Source organism: Apis cerana, linkage group LG11 (genome assembly GCF_029169275.1).
Source record: "Apis cerana isolate GH-2021 linkage group LG11, AcerK_1.0, whole genome shotgun sequence".
NCBI classification, from domain to species: Eukaryota; Metazoa; Arthropoda; class Insecta; order Hymenoptera; family Apidae; genus Apis; species Apis cerana.
Genome location: NC_083862.1, coordinates 8,808,303 through 8,828,095, shown reverse-complemented (window position 1 = coordinate 8,828,095; position 19,793 = coordinate 8,808,303). Strand labels below are relative to the sequence as shown.

At 27.6% G+C, this 19,793-nt stretch overlaps 1 protein-coding gene across 10 annotated transcripts in view; it reads right to left on the bottom strand.

The window, feature by feature from the left end:
- The window catches only part of LOC107997743 (collagen alpha-1(XVIII) chain), a 324,989-nt gene that overhangs the window by 250,106 nt on the left and 55,090 nt on the right, over nucleotides 1-19,793 (bottom strand). The window contains exon 1 of one of the 10 annotated variants that reach the window (XM_062082626.1): nucleotides 2,674-2,825. The exons of the other annotated variants lie outside the window; for them this stretch is intronic. The gene's annotated coding sequence lies outside the window, so the exon portion shown is untranslated. Of the gene's footprint in view, nucleotides 1-2,673; nucleotides 2,826-19,793 lie in introns of those variants that run through there. 10 annotated transcript variants of the gene reach the window in all.

Genomic DNA, 19,793 nt, shown 5'->3' with positions numbered 1-19,793 from the left:
AATTTGAACCAAAAATAATATGCAGAATCAAACTTCAACAATTTAAAATGAATAATTCATTGAAAATGAATTAAATTAGATAACTTATTATTATTCAAATTTAAATTAAATAAAATTTAACAATAAAAATGAAATCCAGTCTCAAAATTAAATGAAATTTTTCTCTTTCCTATATGTATCTATTGATTAATTTTTGTATCTAATTCATCTTCTTGAAAAATTAAATTTATAGATTTACTTTCAGTATTTTTCTACTAAATTCCTAATTCTAAATTTCAAAATCATCAAATTTTTCTATTATTTTTCCATATATCTATCTTTTTATTTTCCTATTTAATTGAATTAATAATTAATAATTAATTAAATTAACTTCCTTGCAAGAATTAAATTTGTTTGTGAAGAATTAAACGTTTACTTATATCACTTTTCTATTAAACTTCTTACACATTCCCACGCTCTATGGCAAACTTTATATTCTATTAACTCCTCACAGAAGCGTTAATTATTTTCACCGATAAAAACCGTCATTAACATATGCGACTCTGTCCATCTTTTTAGTTTTGCGCTCATTTCCAATGGACGTGGTAACACGTGCACCGTCACGTTTTTACTAAGACCATGGGACGACGTGTATTCCGGTATGTTCCTCGTATTCGATAATTGTAAGGCAAACTTCTTGTTTCTCGTTTAATCGCGGCTTTCCTCGCTTTCCTTTCATCGTATAAACGCGACGACTATCAAGAGAAGAAATAAATTCCCTCCTTAGAAATTATTTACCAAATAATGATCATGCATGAAAATTTTAACGTTTTATTTTTTCATGAGAAATTGCACGACAATTTTATCTAAATTCTATATATATAAGCAATAGAACTTATAAATTTCATTGCTTAAATATTTCAAATTATATATATATATATATATACATATGTATATATATCTGTTTCTTTAAATAATTAAATAATTGAATATATTTTTTGTATAATTAGCTTAATATATGACAAATAAAATTATATATTCGATTATTTTATATATAGAGTTGTCACATTAAAATTGACTAAAATTTGAAATATTAAATATAGATTAAAATCAAATTTCAGAACATTTAAAATATCCCTTATTTTAAAATTATGAAAAAAATCAATATAAATCAAATTTCATCAAGTTAATCCATAAAAACTAAAAATTAAAAAATCATTTCTTATAAAAAAAACTACATAAGAAATTGTAATGATAATTTGTCTTAAACTTAAATTGGATTCATATAACCAGTATATATTATAATCATTTATAATATATACAAAATAAAATAACAAGAAATATTATGGAAAATTTAATAATAAGAAATACCAAAATTGTTTAAACAATTGAAATCTGTGGAAAACGTTAATTTTATTATACATAATTGATGAGATTTTTAATATAATATAAATATATGAATTGAGCACATGCAAATAGCAAAATTGATTAAATCAGTAATTGAGAAATATGGCAAATATTAATAAGAGAAATATATAATTTTATTGTATATATAATTAATCAAATTTTTGCTATTAAATATATATACACTAAGAAATTTTTTACAAAATCATGCTTGAATAATTTCCAAATAATTTTTTTGAATCCAGCTTATTTATTTCTTTAATATCCTAATATTTATAAGTATATGTATAATATTTATGATATTTTCATATATATTTTTATATATTTTAAACAAAAATATTTATTATCTGTTTTTGTGATTTTAAAACTTTATAATAACATGATATACAAAAAATATTTATATAATATTGAAATGTTTATCATAAATCATACCAATAAATATATATTTAAATATATTTGGAAACTGACATTCATTTATTTATGAAAATATTTATATCCAAAATTTATTGTGAATTTTTATTTTTAAATCTTGACGATGAATGTTCTTACAGATAAATTTATGCAGCTATGTCAATCAACTTATATTTTATCATTACTTTTATAGTTCTTTGATATCTACTTTAATCTTTTATTAGAAATTATTTTCAAATAATTTATACCAAAGAATTAAAAAAAAAAGATTTAAAAAATATGTTATTATGTAGAAGCAAAAAATCTTAAAAAAATAATAATACTGATAATTAAAAATGATTTCAATTATTAGAGACAATTTATACTGTGTATAATTCATTAATTTTCTAACCTCTTTATATATTTCTTTATAGATTTCTTTTCTATATCTTCTATTTTACGTTTCTTTTATTTTTATTTATTAAAGAAAAAAATTCTAAATTATTCGCAAAATTCAAAACAGTTTAAATAAATGAAATTTATAAATAATATATCACATATAAATATACATTATATATATATATGTATATACATCATATAATATATACATATATATATATACATGTATATAACACATACATGTATATAACACATACATGTATTAGAAAGAGATATAAATTGGAGACAAATACTAATCTATCAAGATAATAATCGAATTATCATTTAGAACGATTTTCCTCTCGTGCAATTAAAACAAAAAACAATAATTTCACGCAATTATACAGATGCTACAATTAGAAGTTTGAACATAGTGCGACGCAATAATGGAAGACGGTAAAGAATCATCTATGAAATTAAATTATAAATTTAAAGCGATGAATTCGCTAAAAAATGACTTACGATTATTTGATGTAGAGTTCCAATGGATTGAGAACGTAGACCACTTCAATTTGAGGAAATTGGGTTGAAAATTCCGTGGTTTTTTCTTAAATTTCACTTGAGAAAATCACCCGCGCTTTTATTCGACGACATTTTTACAAACTGCTAGTTGTTCGAACTTTTCCCGTCAGATGGCGCCAGCCTGGTCAACGACCAGTTCTGATTCGTTATAGTCACTACCTACTTTACTACCCAAGTAATTTCACATTTAAATTCTTGACATTTATTATATTCTTCCTTTTTAATTTTAATACTTTTAGAACAAATTTTTTTACATAAAATAAAATTATTTTAATATATAATTTATCATCGATAATAGCGTCATTATTTCGTAACATATGAAATTAAAGATTATTTTATAATGAAGTGAATTGTGTTCAGCAGTTGGTATGCAATTAATTTGAATTTGCCATATATTGCATACTAAAAAATTCATTATCTTAAAAACAACTGAAATTATACAATAATAATGAGAATGCGTTTTGTTTAAAAATATAGAAAAACAATAAAGTAATTAATCATGAATTATTTAAAAAAAAATTCAATTAATACCAACAACCAATTTATTTCACTTACCATTCAAATACAAAATTATTATATAAATTTAATAAAATAAAACTTTCTATATATAATTTCCTTCTTTTAACTTCATTCAACTAACTTTTATATCTACAATTTTCTATCACATTTAAATTACAATAAACACAATTAAAATTCCCGAATATTCATGGAACAACGATTCTTCGCAAAGAATATAATTTCTCTAAGTATCGAATTCAACGAAATTAAACTTAAAATGGAATAAAAAGACGCTCGTCCGCAATTTAATGAACTTTTGTCGCAATTTGGCACACGACTGGCGGTAAGACAAATCGAAGAAAAACAACTGACTCTTCTCTGATCCGTTTACGCGAATCAGCTCATCCTAACGTGGAACAAGTTTTATTTGTCGAGCAAGTTAGGCTAATTGTTCGCCAAGGCTGCGAAACGATGAGGCCGCGTTAATTGGCGAGTCAGCGGCGATTTAACGCGCCCTGAAATCAAAGCTCATGCGGGCTTACAGAGGACTCTACAAAGCTCTTTGTTTCCCTTACGAGGAATACTGGCGACGAGCGACCAAGTTAATGGTTCAAGTAAATTGGAAACCGAGATTCTATTCCGCGATTTGGCCCATTCTTACTAATCTTGATTAAAGACCAAGGACATTTGTTTTGATGTTTGTTAATCATCAGTGATTAATGTTTTTGTGTAAATAAATACATACCTTTTTCTAATTTTTTATCTAATTCGTTCTATCCTTGTGCATGCTGTTTTTAGACTTAGAAGATTTTTCATGAGTGCTTTAAATAACTCCTTTTCTTTTATTTATTTTTTTCATTTTATTTATTCATTCCATTGAATAAGTTAATAACTATTAATATCATATATTTATTTTATATTTATTTCTGTCTTTTCTTTTTCTTTTTTTTAATTGGATTTTTCTAAAAAATGAAAGATTTGCATTTGAAGATTTGGAAATATTTTATATAAATTCAAGTTTGAAAAATAAAGAAAAAAATGATAATACGAAAGAATAAATAGATATAATTTTGAGAATACTGAAAAGTATTTGATAGTAAATAAATAATGGATATCATATATAATTAATAAAGTATATCTTCATTAATTACAAATTAATAAATAAATTATCATTATAATAACTCGATCCACATTGAACATTGAAAACATCATTTATGAACTAAAAACTCAATAATTTGCAAAGTAATTTGCGAAGAAATTACTCCACTAAAAGTGGAAACCTCTTTAAACTAATAATTATCTCAGAGAGAATCTCCTTTCATACCTCCCTTACAATCTAATTATTCCCTTACAATTTAACATTTCTTTTCTCCTCAAATTATGAAATTAAAAAATATTCCTTAATCAATAAAACATATGTGATAACAATATTAAAAAATATGAAACAATATGAAAAAATAAAATCATCAAAAACTGGCTCGATTGCAAAAGGAAAGAAAGACACGATAATATCATTATTGCATAATCAATTCCTAAATTAAAAAGAAAAAAATTAAATAAACTAAAAAATTTAGTAAAATAAGTAAAAAAAAATCGGTTTAAATTGTTCCATAATTATAAATCTACAATAAAATAAATTGCTCTTTCACGAAAGTTGAATCGCAATGCGGCAGATAATATTTTTAGAAAAAGTATTATCCTGTATGAACTCATATAAAATAGAGCAACGTATGAAACATAAAGAAAAAAAGATAGAACTTGTTCGAAGGTTTTGTTCGACCAATTTTTACGACACGAAAACGAGTCTTGCCTAGACATTAGAGATACCCCCTTGAAAATATATTGCGGAAATAAAAACAATAGATCGGTAATCGCTTTGGGATACTAAAAACGCAATCAAAGCACCAGCAAAATCGGCTTCCCACAGGAATTTATTGCGGTCTTTAAATCGCTTTACCGGTAAATATATTTTTCAATATTCTTTTCATTTAATGCGCCAAATATACATGTATTTTAAAATTATCTTTGAAACGTGACCGAATTGTTAATACGTTGTCTACGATATTTATAATAAAAACTAATATATTTACATTTTTTTTTTTTTTTAGAAGCTTCATCATTGACTATTCTGCATTATTTCTTTCATTAAGTTTTCATCTTAGAAGAATTTAAGAAAAAAATTAAATTTTTCCTTTACAACAAATTAAAAATATTTATTTTTCTAAATTAAAGATTCGTATCTTTTTGACTCTGTTTCACAGTTGCAATACAATATAAACCACGTTCTACATTTCTATAATATTGGTATTAATACTTTCTATAATTTATGTGAAAAAATTTCACATTTTATACAAATTATACTGTTTCTCTCTGAAACTTCATCTCTGACACTATCCTTCCATTGCTTTTTTTACTTAGTTATCATGAAATATGTCGGTTATTCTACGTCAATATTTGTCATCAATATTTATCTTTTGATGTGTGTGCATTGTAACGATATATTGAGTCCATTTACAGAATGTATGAATCACTTCTCATGCATCACATTCAAAAATATAAAAAAAACTAAATATGCTATCTTTTATAGCACTTCGATTACTTTAAATCACATCTATACTTAAAAAACATAATAATTCAATATTTTAATATAATATGTAATAATTCGCAGAGAAAAATATTGCTGTAGAAATAATTATTCAAATATATATATAATGTATTCGAATTCCTATAAAATTATACAAATTTCTTTGGAAAAAACGAATTCACTGTTAAATCCATAAATTTATAGAATGTAAAATAAATTTATAATATCTATAATACCTATAATACCTATAATAATTAAAATATTTTAAAATAATTATAAATTCTTATAACCATCTTATCATTTCAATTCACAATATTTAAAGTATCAACAATAATTCCCTCTTATTTTACGATTATTTATCATATGTAAAATAAACATCGTTTATACTGATATTTCATCTTTATCACAAATCAAATTCATTTCCCAATAAAAAAAGATTTTCTAATATCAGGTCATACCAAGATGAAAGAAAGCTGATTAAATAGAACATGGTAAAGTGGTATACGAAAGAGATCAATAAATTTTCGCAATTATTTTCCGCGTGATGTTTTGCTATTGCTCGAACACTTGTTCGATGAATATACGATATAAAGCTGGTTCACGATCATATAGAAAAAAGAATAACTCTTCGAGGCAAAATGTGATCTCGAAGCCATGATGGATAGAAAAAAGAAATATTAGAATGTTGATGATCAATCATCATGATTAATTAATTTTCAATTATGGAAAAAATAAAGTTCCTTCTGAAAATAAGAAAAATTCTTCGATAAAAAACTGAACAATGAATTTTGATTGAGCTTTGATTAAGTAACGATATGATTAATAATTTTAAGTAAAAATGAAAATTTAAGTAAAATTCTGTAATATTGTAACTAATATTTATTTAATTCTGATTAATACATATAATTTTTTAATAAATTAAGTAAGAATTCGCTATCCTGTTTAAGTATGAGATATCGTAAGGTAAGACTACTGCAGAGGATTTATCAAGATAATTGTTTAAATAAAATTCATATGGCTTATTTTTTTTACAAATATAATAAATGTTTTTAATTGTAAATTTTGCAATATATCATTCATCGAATAATATGATTAATTTGTACAAATATTACACTTTTAAAAAGACATTTAACCTGTACAAATTTATTCAACGGATATTTTGTATCCACCCCATCTTGAATAACCAATTCGATACGTTTATTTTCCAACCGAGTTCCAAATCAAACTATCCACAAAAATTGAAGAACTTTGGCGAACGTTAAGTGGAATTTCTCCTTGATCATCGAAGTAAGGACAGTTAGCGAGCGTAAAAGAGTCACAGTTTCCTCTTTTCCGGGCTTCTCGTCCCACCTGGTGCTCCTGATGGCCCGATTCCGCAGCTAAACGAGAAGAAAACGTACTTGGTCTCCCTTTCTCCCTTCTTTCCTTTCCTCTCCTCTCGTTCACCTCCGAACTTTGAAGCCAAAGAACAGATTTAATCAGAAAACTTGAAACGAGAGGATGTCTCCCTCTTTGTCCCGCTCTCGCGCCTCTTTGTCCTTCACCCCTTTTACGTTCCCAACTTTCCATTGTTTAACTTCCGTCAAAATACCTCGTCACGTTTTTCGTTCGGTGAAATTGGTCGGAGGGTAAAAGGAAATCCGTGGCGAGATTTGATCATCGCGTTTTAGAACTAGATTTTTTTCGATCTGTGTTCGTTCTCCATGTTGTTCCAAGAGAATACAATCGAAAAACTGTCGTGAACACGAAGCGAATCATTTATTGGTTTACCGATATTTGTCCGTTCATTCGATAACTTGTTCTTTTCACTCATTTTTATGCTTGTTTTGATATGAAAAAATATTTGAAAACGTTTCTATCCTTATTGCTAACTGTGTCTATACATGGATAAAATACTTATGATAATATGAATTATTATAATTATAAATATTTAAATAATAAATCAATATAAATTTATAAAATAAAATAATTAATTTTAATGTAATGTTTCACATTCCACTTCTAACAATTTCCAAAAAGAAAAAAGAATATTACAAAATTTTAACGAAGAATTTATTAATTCTTATAAACAATTATCTAAAATTTTACCATTATCAGAAAATTACTCCATATATTTACAATAAAACAACATGAATTACACAAAAGTCAATCAAAAAAATAAATATTTTATCTTTCTTAAAAAGATTTTATAAACTCGATCATTTTCTGATTTATCGAAAATATCTTTTATAAACAATTCACAGCAATTACCACGAAAAAAAACTCGCATCTATCATCAATCTACAGCAATCGTATATACTTGAAACATGAAACAAAGCGCAGAAACATGAAAGATACAAGAAGATAGACAGACTTTCATCGGTCCATAAAATCCGCCGTTCTCGCGATTCGAATGAATATATCGTCGTATCGTTTGGAAATTTGTTACACCCCCGAGAAATGTTACCACGGTTATGCTGGCCCCCCATCCCTCGTGTTGCAATACGTTCCAGAAGCAAACCAAATATGACAGTCTGGCTCATCTCCAAGCACCCTCGTAAATCAACCGATCTCAAAGGGGCGAGAGAGCGTGCGAGTTCTTTCAGGCGGAGGAAAGAACAGAAGGAAAGAAAAAAGAGACCCTCACGAATCAAAGGTAAGATATCCCTTCGTATTTTTCGTTTCGGTACACGCCCTTTGTATTTACTTCGAACGAATATGAATGTATCGCGTCGCACGCCACCGTATGGTCGAAGTGCTTTCTTCTGGGATCATTTTACATAGACGGAATGGAGATGTTAATATTTGGAAAATGCAAATTCATATAAATTTTCATATTAGAATTTGTGGATTTTCAAAGATTCTTTTGATATTTATATAGAAATAATTTCTTTACGTGCTGCGTGTAATTAAAATATTTTTGCAAAAGTAACTTTATAAACGAAACAGGAATTCAAGATAAAAATTATTTGAAAAATGGAAATTTGAATTTATATAATAAATGATGTTATAATTTTATAATTTTGAGTATTTTATGGAGTATTTTAGTTAACAAATATTTTTAAAAAAATTACAAATGCAAATGGACGTTATGAATTATATATTTTCGAAATTCAAACTTCCAAATATATTTTTAAAAACAAAAAAAAAATGAAAAATAATTTTAAAATTTATATATCACTAAAACAACTATAATGCATTATTACGCGATAAATTAAAAATTTTTTAAAATATAACTGAATCGTGCATAAACATGTGACGAAAATTAATAAGATGGAAATAGAACAAGTATAAGAATAAAATAATCAATATACACGGAATAGAAATTGTTCGGTCCTTTACGCTGTTGATGGCAATGATTCGTCATCGTTACAGGAAATGAAGTGCTTAAGAGACACGTAAGAAGGCAAGAGTGCAAGTGCTTGAAGGGCGTTAATTGGATTCAACTCTGCTCTCCTAATTTACCCTCAGCCGCGGGCGAATATTTTGAAACAAGAAGCAAACACTTGGAAACCGCGTAGCGCTCGGACAATTTCGACGGGATTGTTGAAAATTATAAGGAGTCTTCACTTCGCCCCCGTTGAAACTGTAAAAGCGGAAAATTCCTTCCCAGTCTTTTTCCATCCCCGACAACCTTGATTTAAAGAAAGAACGCGGATCTGGAGAACTGCAAACTTTTTGCGAGAAAACGAATTCGATAATTCCGTGTTGCACCTCAATTACGCGCTTTTAATTCTCATGTTTCATTAATTTTAAGTTTTTCATGTGGGTAGGAAAAATTTGGTAAATCGATAAATACAAATTATTAAGAATTATTATAATTTGTATAAAAATCTAGATTGAAATAAATTCTCGATCATTTTAATGTCTCGAATAAATTTTAATATCAATTATATTTTAATAAGAAATTATATTTCGTTCAATATTTCGATCACTATTTATTTCAATGTATCTTCCTTTTTAATTGATATCTATCAAATTTTAATATGATAAAAATTCTTGTTTTAGTAAAACAATTTGAAATATAAAACCTAAGAAAATGGATATAAAATGATTAATAATTCTCTGCAAAATATTAATTTTATAATAAGAATTTAAAATTAAAAGACAAAACAAAAATGGATACTTAATAAAATGACAACTTTAAATTTTTATAAATAAAGTAAAATAAAGTTCATAAAACAAATTTTGTATTATTTTAAAAAAACACCATAGAAGAATCAAACGTAGAGGAACCAAAGAAATATTGTAAAATATATTATTGTGTACTTTTGATTTTCTTATGAAAGCTTTTGTACACTTTCACGAAGCATTATAGACAAACAAGCTTCAAGAAAGGCAATTAATTAACAGCAACTCTGTTTTCTCTTTTCATCTCTTACGAAGTGAGATGAAAGCGTTAATAGGCTTGTAGCTAATTTTCCTACTGTTTTCACACGGTAAAGGAACGCATTTATTCGTGAACACTAATGAAGCAATTGTTAATTATGAAATTAATTATGAATGAAAATAATTTCAAAAATTTCTCTTAACTAGATTTTTCTCTATATTAAAATAATGATCTTTAAAAATTTTATTCAATATTATTGTATATATATATATTTTACATACATATATTCCGTTCACAGAAAATATATAAATATATATAAATTCGCACGTTTTTCACTTATTTTTTTTTTAGCAATTTTTCAAAAATCTAAAACATAAATTTTTTAATTACTCGTTGCTCTGAATTTTTTTCACATTCTGAGTTGATATAAAATTACGAACTTGCTTGTGTTATTTAATTTTCCTAAGTGGATGTTAACTTGAAAATTCATCATTGCCTTTACCGAATTAACGCATCCTTCCGCTACAGGAATCTGCGTACACGAAGTCACCACATAATTACGTTAAACTTCAGACAGCCCTTGGTGCACTCAAGTCGATTAGCCTCGTAAACAAAGAAAAGAAAAACCGACTACTCCTTGTCACTTGCTATTTTAGAAAAGTATGGAATAAAAAGGAAAAGACGAAAGATTAAAGAAACTTAAAAATTTATAATCTTCTACAAGTGTCCCATACCTTGCAACGTAATTATTCCACAGCTATCTATTCTATAGTAATCTGTTGCTCATTAAATTAACAATTAGGTAATTGTTAGTGATTTTCAAAATCATAAATGTATTAAATATAATAAAATTTGCTCAAGCAGTTGCAGTATAAAAATGCATAATAATTTTTTAAAAATTTATTATATACATTTTTATTAACATCCTAACATCGAAATATATATATAAAAACTTCACAATGTACCATTCATGATTTCTAATTAAAATTCTGTAAATTAAAATCTCGAATTTAATTCAAGAATTGTATCATTTCAATTTAACACCAAATAATATTCCACTATAATTAATTTGTTCATAACAATTTTTTCTCCATAACCAGAAACAGTCTCAAAGATGTTACTCCTTGAAATCTTCCAACAAAGACTGTGACTTTCTAGAAAGACACGACTATTTAAGTGTTAACCTGAATTAAACAATGTCCCACTCGTTTTTCGAGAGAAAGGAAAACTCTTTCGAATCGGTGTCTCGGAAAGAAAAACTCTGATCAAACAGAAACGATTCTTGATTCCACGCAGAGGGGGAAGGGGGTGGCCGTTGTGCAGAATTTAATTCCTGCCCGACTGTGTTTGCAGTGTGCGTGGCAGGGCCGTAGGGCACCCTGGATGCACCCTCGACCCTTCCGGGACAGGAAGTACCGGGTGGCATACAAAAGGTGCAGGTAAGAGTCATATTGTTTATTACAGGCAGCCTGCAGGCAAGTCTGAGTGGTAGTCTCGACGTGTACTCCTCGTATTGTCTTGCAGGGTAGCCTCGAGACATCCGGGGTGCCCTCTTCTTTCAGAGTCGTCGTTCTCGAGCATCTCTCCTGAGAAAACGTACGCTTCCGTGACCATTTCTTTTCTTATTTCTAATTCTTCTTCCCCTCTCCTCCTTTTTTCCTTTCCCGTTTTGTTTTGTTTTGAAAGATAAATAAAAATATAAACGTGATGGTATAAATAAATTTTTCATCTGGCAATGAATACAATATTTATAATAAAAGAAATCTTTAAAAATTATTCACGATTGCATTGAAATTGTATATTAAAATGTGCATCGTCATTCAAAAATTTTAGCAATTTTTTTTAATGTTTAAATGCTATTTGAAATCGTAGCGATAAATTGTATATGTCTTGAAAATATAAAATGATTATAAAATAAAAATTGAATATAATGAGAATATTATATTCTTCTTTTTTTTGTAAGATTGAATTTTCATTTATTAAAATTATTTTAAAATCGTTATATTTATTGTATTTTTAGTATCAAATTTCTTATTAAATAAATTAAATGGGGCTTTTAATGGATCGTAGATTCCATAATAACTTTAATTAAGGGTTTACAGCAGTATATTAAATATTGAAGCAATAGCGATATTTTTTTATTATGCTGTATCTTTAAAACGAAAATAGAACGTGAAAACGGCGATCACAAATTTTTGAATAAACAATATCTTATTTATACAGCATTTTAAAAAAATTGCAAAAGATAAAAATTTTTCCTGCATTAAATTCATATAAAATTAATAAATAATAATTTCAAATTATATTTCGTAAATTAAATGAAATGCATACTTGTTTAGACTATGAAAAAAGCGATTAAATATATAATTTTTAATTACACGTAATTGCACTCATTGTTCAAGTTAATTACATGATACGAAACTCCTCTGAATATTCACAAAAAAAAAGTGGATACATCATTAAAATTTTTCTTTAAACGAGATCGTATCGTTCTTCGATCAATTATAACAATTATAAAAAAATTCCTCAAATTTACAAAAGAAATCTATTGATATTTATCGTATAATTTATCACTTATCGATAACATAATTCAAAAGTATGAAAATTAAAATGATTTGAAACGAAATTTACAGATAATCCAAGCAAACGATTAAAGATTAATCGCGAATTCCAATATGGATCCAATTAAAGTTAATTAAGCTTGAAAGTTTTCTTAGATTCCGTGTTGGAAAATAATTCGTCGTTACAGGAGAATGCGCTTGTTATCGAATAAGTAAATCCATCGGAATAGACACTTAAACTCCTGTCACAGGACAGGATAATTACTTACTCTGGGTAAACTGCGACGAACAAGTCAGGTCAGTGCGAGGTGATACGAAGTAATTTGTGAAACTTTAGTCGAGTTTAGTAAGAGGTGAGGAAATAGGAAGGTAATAGAGAACATGGTAGCAGCTCTCGCTACCAACTTCCTCGTGTAATTTCAAAGGCTTAACACCGATGTCGTCGACTTCTATCCCTCCCTTTCGCTTTTTATTCTCCCTTCTACATTGCTCATTATGCTTTCTATTCCAGTTCTCATGATTGCAACAAGCCAAATGACACTGTGACACAAGTTTGGAATTTTTTCAAAAATATCGTGAAAATACAAAGTCCTTGCTACATTTGTTGAGTTTGTATCATGGTTTTTTTAATATCATTAATTATTATTGCTGATTGAAATTTTTTGATTTAAATAATTCTATTAAGTGAGATAAACCGAGTTCAATCAAATCACGAGATATGAATATTATTTTTATTCTTTATTGGTGTAATCACAAAGATAATTAATGATTCAAACGAAACGACAGATCCTATGCTATGAAAAAACTCATTCTCTATTCTATTTCATTCGATATTAATTTATAAAATAATTCTAGAAAACCAAATCTAAAAACTTTTATGTTTTGAGATAAGTTTTTATTATTAAAGAGCAAAAGTAATTAAAAAATATGAAAAACTAATACAATCGATATTGTATGATAGAAAAATTTAAAAGTTGGAAATAAATTTGGTTTGATAAAATAAACAGAAATAAGTTATATTCTGCAAAATAAATAACGATAAAAAATAATTGAATTCGAGAATTTGAAATTTTTACATTTAAAATTAATAATTATTAGATTTGAAATTAATTTAATTAGTTTTTAACATAATAATCTCAATAACAATAATAATGAAATGAATTTAATTATCAATAAAATATGTAATTAATGGAATAATAATATAGTACCATAATTAATATGCTACCATTATTATAATATCAATCTAACACATATTATTAAAATTTCTATTTTCTTAAAAAATTACCCTCATTAAATTGATAAAAATTTCAATTAATAATATTTTTATTTTATGTACTTTCAATATCCAAACAAAAATTATTAAAATTTCATTTACAAGATCTCAATATTCTGATATAGAAAACTTACATGATAAACTTGTTCACTACTCTTATCCCAATAGGCACATTATTAATAGAAAATGCATCACACTTCTCTTATCCAAGTTTCTAAAACTTTTCCCATAAATATTAATTAGCACAATGTTTCTCTATTTACAATACCATTATTCCCAGCAAATTACAAATTTATTATTAACAAATAGCAATTATCAATTATATACCGTGAAAATTTAATCGAATTACTTCTAGGGAATTACATTTGCAATTATATTTGTTTTCATTATAATACAAAAAATTCTCATTAATATGAAATGAACTTATAGCAATTCAATAGTTAAAAATCCCTCGATTTAAGAAAAAAATTGATGTATTATAATCTAAGCCTTTTTACTCTAGATCAATTCACATTAAAAAATAAATTATCCCCTTTAAAATACTTTTTGTTTCGTATCGATACGATTTTTCATTATCGAGATATCCTCGTTCAAAGAGAAATATAATTTTTAACATTTCCCTGTTCCATCTCGCTTTGGTGAATGGATCTCTCTTCCACCGTCACACTGACCTACCCCACGCCACGCGTGTAGTGGTCAGTGACGAGCGTTGAGTCACTACTTTTTTCTCTACTATTACTATTACTCGCGACGTGCGTATTTTCGCGGGAAAAATGTAGGTCACGGTGTTTCCTGGAAATCCATCCGCCATTCACTATTCGCCGTTGTGCCATCCGCAAAACTTTTTGATGCTGTGGCTCGAGAACGAGTAGTCGTATCGATGTGAAAGAAAGTGCATTTTAAAGAGCACGTTCCATCCATTGCCTCGAGTAAAATTTCATCTGAAATTTTGCAATATATTTTTTCTGATTTTTGCTTTTAAAATTAAGATTGTTATTTTTTGAAAGGATTTGTTTTCTTCTTTATCGAATTTTTGATTATATTGAAAGAAAAATTTTCTAAGATCATGGATGTTGTTACGAATTAGATATAAATTGATTTATAATTTGAGATATTACAAATATTTGAATTGAACTATATAACTAATTTGGATAATTGGCACAATAAAGTGCTATAACTTGTTAAAGAAATTATAAATATTATGTAATTAATAATAAAAATCGATCTGACTTGGCATTACTCATATTCTATTAATTCCTTATAATTGGGATATAATTAGAATCATTTATTTACAACAAAATATATTTTTCAAAAATCGAGAAATTATTTCAATTACATAATATTTCCATAATATTTACAACAAAGTATTCCACTTAAAAAATCAATCAGAAATTAATTAAAAAGAATTTACACAATCATTATTATCATTTATCGAACATAACTACAAATTATTTGAAAAGAGATTCATTTTTTTCAAAAATGAACAATGTCTTTACAATTAGAGAACCACTTCAAGAAACGAGACGTCACTTCATCGCCGACTATTTAATTTCGCATCGCGAACAAAGATGATTCACAACGAAATAGACATGAAAACTCGGCGACCAGCCAGGAATGGAAAACGATGAGAATTTTATTCGACGATACACAGACAAGATAGGGTTCGAAGCACTACCGTATTTCTCGAGGGGTTGCAACAATACAGACTCCTCGATGCCAAATATTAACCGAAAACGGAGGGAGCGGTTTAAAGGAGTCATGGATCCGTAAAAATGATCCTTCTCTCTTGCGCGTTGGACGAATTTTAATTTCGAGACGTGTCGAAAAGTGTCGAATAAATAAACAACGAAGTGACGAAAAATTAAATCATTAATTTTTCCTCGAGTTATTTTATTATTATTATATATAATTATTTTATATTGAATTATTAACTTTAAACTTTAAATTGATATATACTAAATATCCATTAATAAACAAAGTAATCGCTAAATTTTAAATAATGTTACATATTTGTAAAATCGGTCATTTCGTATATAACATTCTAATAAATACATCAACGTGATTCAAATTATTATTGATTTAATCTAGATAATTCTAATAGATCGATATTAATTAATCCGTTAGATAATGCAAAATTAATTTGATAGATGATTTGATAGATCTGCACTATTTATTAAAACAGACCATACATTTTAATAATATTTTACGTTTATTCGACATCAATCAAAATTTTATTATAATTATAATGATACGTAATTTAAATAAAATCGTAACGATAAAATTTATTCATATAAAACAATTTCAATTAAAAAAATCATCTTCTCGTATTTACATTTTGGCCCCAATATCCGCAAGAAAAGATAAGAAAATGAACATTGAAAACAAGAAGACATAAATTTCCTTTCTTATAACTAACGAATTAAGTTCGAATCGTCCCAATAGTTCCAATGGACGGAAGATCAAGCCATTGGTCCGTGAGAAAGTTGGCCGAGATTAAAATAGTTTTACTCTCATTCACCGAGATCGAAACCGTCATATGGTCCGGCAAATCGTATTTCCTGTGCGAGCTTCGCATAATTTACAAACCACCGATCGTCGGACGCCATCCGATATCGGAATTGGATTTAACTGCTTCTGAGTTTCACCCAGCCGCTGAATCGAAGAATATTATGCATCAACGATGGCCTTTCGATATCGACACGTTACACGATTTTCTAACAAACGATCTTGGAAATCGATGAATTATCTGTATAAAAAAAAAAAAAAAAATGAAGAAATACTGATCGATGACAATTTTTTAAAAGTAGTTCATTCAAATGAATATTTATATAATATTTAAATAGAATTTCCGATTTTTCATTGAAAATAATATCTATATTATTTTCAACAGTGAAATGGCATAATTGCGTTAAATTTAAAAATATTTATTTATAATTCATAATTATTTAAATTAAAAACGAAAACAATTTCTTTTGACTATCTTAAGTGTTATTTCGATTATTATCCGTGAAACCCTTTAACAGTATTTACATTTACTGATTCTATTAAGTATCCTATTAGTTTCTTCTATAATTATAAAAATATGTTCACACATTATTGTATTTCCTCTCATTATATTGCCTCTCAGAATGACATCTTTCTAATACAAGTGAAATCGTAAGATGATTCGAGTCACTTTCACTTTCACTTGGGCAAATTCAACGGCATAATCATGATGCAATTTCGAGTATTACATATACGATACAAGAGAAACATAATAATACAATTAGTCAATAATCGATCGTAGGGTTTCCAACTACTATTTGGTAATACTGAAATTCAGTTAACAGGTGTTCATACGACATGGTATTCGAATAATTGGATTTCTATTACGTGGTGTGCAATGCAATAGAAACGGCGCAAAGTCCTTTACACCGTTATAAGGTAATAACGCCGATAAATTTTCAGCAACATGGTAATTCTGACTTTAATCAAACTGTACTTTACTCAGTAATCCTGATTAAACTCAATATTGCCGATATCCACCGTTACAGAAACAATAAATTGACGTATAACACGGGAACCGTCGAATTTGTGTTTACTGCGATTCGCAACCACGATTTTCAATAGTGATTTAGATTGGAATTAGCGGTGTTCGAGGCGATGTTATATTCGATAAATCTTCACAATACAGGAATTAACCTTCGCCGAATTATAAAGTCGATGGGATAATAATATAGGATTTGTAGGATATGTAGATATTTTAAAAAATAAATTTGAAGAGAGATTTTCGAAAATAGTGTAGAAATAACACCAATTTGTAAATTATTAGTAATCATTAATCCTTTCGTGAACATCTTTGTTAATTATTTTTAGTTATCATGGAATCCATTTATTTCACATCATTCTGTTACTTGCTATAAATACTATTTTCCACAATTTAGAATCACTTGAAAGTGACAATTCAGATAAGAAAATATCGAAAGAGAATTAAACATCAAAGAATTAACATATCAAAATATTTTATATTCTGATTTAATATCATAATTATAACGTTCACATATTTCTTTCAACGTCTTTAATATTAATATACCTTCAATCGATTGGCCTTTTTTTCTTTTTTAAATTCCATCCTTTTAACATTCCTGCGTTTCATTTATTTCCTGAACACTTTTCCCCAACGATTCCTAACTCTTTATTATTTCTTCCTCTTCTTCTCCTATTGTTTCAGACAACCGGTGTCCTCCTTCCGCCACCCTTTCATCTCTCCATCCGTGTCACGGCCTTCTCTGAGCAAGCCGCGTCACTTCAATCCCCTCGTTTCGTGCTCGAATGAAATATTTAATAAACTCGTTACGCGAGTACCGTGGCTCACAGCCACGGCAACATAATAAATCGTCGACGAATGTTCCCAGTGGCTGGCTCCTGGCTTTTTAACGCTGTCCAGATTTAGCTACTTTACGCCGTCCAATTCTCTCGGTACAAAATTTTCACACATGGCGCGACCACTTTTTCTATCGCCCCGCTCGTGTCCCAATTCGCAAATTCCTCGAGTTAATTTCAGAGAAATGTTCATTTTTTTTTTCCTCTTCCTTTATTATTTTTTTTTTTTTTTTAGAATTACGTAAAACCAAGAGAATAGATTGTAATTTATTATTTATGCGAAACCAAGATATAATTTAGAGACCGTAATTTATTAATCCTATTAGTTAGTACAGATTTTATCCACTTTATCAATTTTTGTTACAATTACATAACAAAGAGTAAGAAAATATTAAGACAAATGAAAAATTAATAGCAAATAATATCAAATAATAGAAATAAAACGCGATGAGATTGATCTGTTTAATTAATCGACAATTAAATAACGAATTTAAAAATAAATTGTGAAGCTAATTGTGAAAATAAAACGAAAACAAATTAATAAATACAACTAAAAGGTATTAAAACAAAGAATGGAAAGAATCGTGAAAGGAAACATGATGAATAAAGTTAACTGGCATATAATTAATATAATTAACCAATTAAACAATATTAAATAATTGGCATAACAATGACTATGCTTACACGAAAAATAAATTGTGTGCTTTTTGTATGCACAACAAAAAATATCGAGAAATTACCAATAATCGAAAACAAATTAAAAATGAATTATAAAGTTAATTATAAAAGTGAATTAAAGATAAATACCAAGTTTCAGAAAGCGTTAAGACAAATGAAAAACGAAGAGGCGATGAAATGAAACGTGATGGGGGGAGGGAATTGGCTCGAAAAAGTTCAAAACAGCGAGAAATAGAAAAAGGGTGCGGAAAGAAGCAATCCTTTTATAATTTGATTCTCTATACCGACCCTTGTTTTCTGTCTGCGTTTCATCGTTGCTCTCTCGTCGTTTCCCAGCCACCACAACACGATGTACGACACACGTGCGACGCGTCAACCCTGTGATTGCGATTTCGTGCTCTTCCACGAGTTTATTAAATGGCTCGTTCGCTCGTGAATAATTCTGTGTAAAAGGAAAGCCAAGGGGATGTAATTCTGAGGGTCGAAATGATCGATATCTCGATGGATACCGATACAAATCATTTTCTATTTACTTTCCTTTTAAATTCCTCTTCGTTTCTTGTTTCCCAATATTCGAGTGCAGTTTAAGAAGAATTTAATAAGACTTTAATACGGTATTTTTCTTTATTTTCATCTTACATAATATGAAGTAGTTTTACACATTTTTTTTTTTTTTATTTTATTTCTTTATTCATTCTGTAGTGGATGTTTCTTAGTCTTCTGATGATGTCCTTTACTTCTTTTTTAAATTGAAAATTCGTTAATAAGGTCGTTCGTTAATAAAATGATATAATA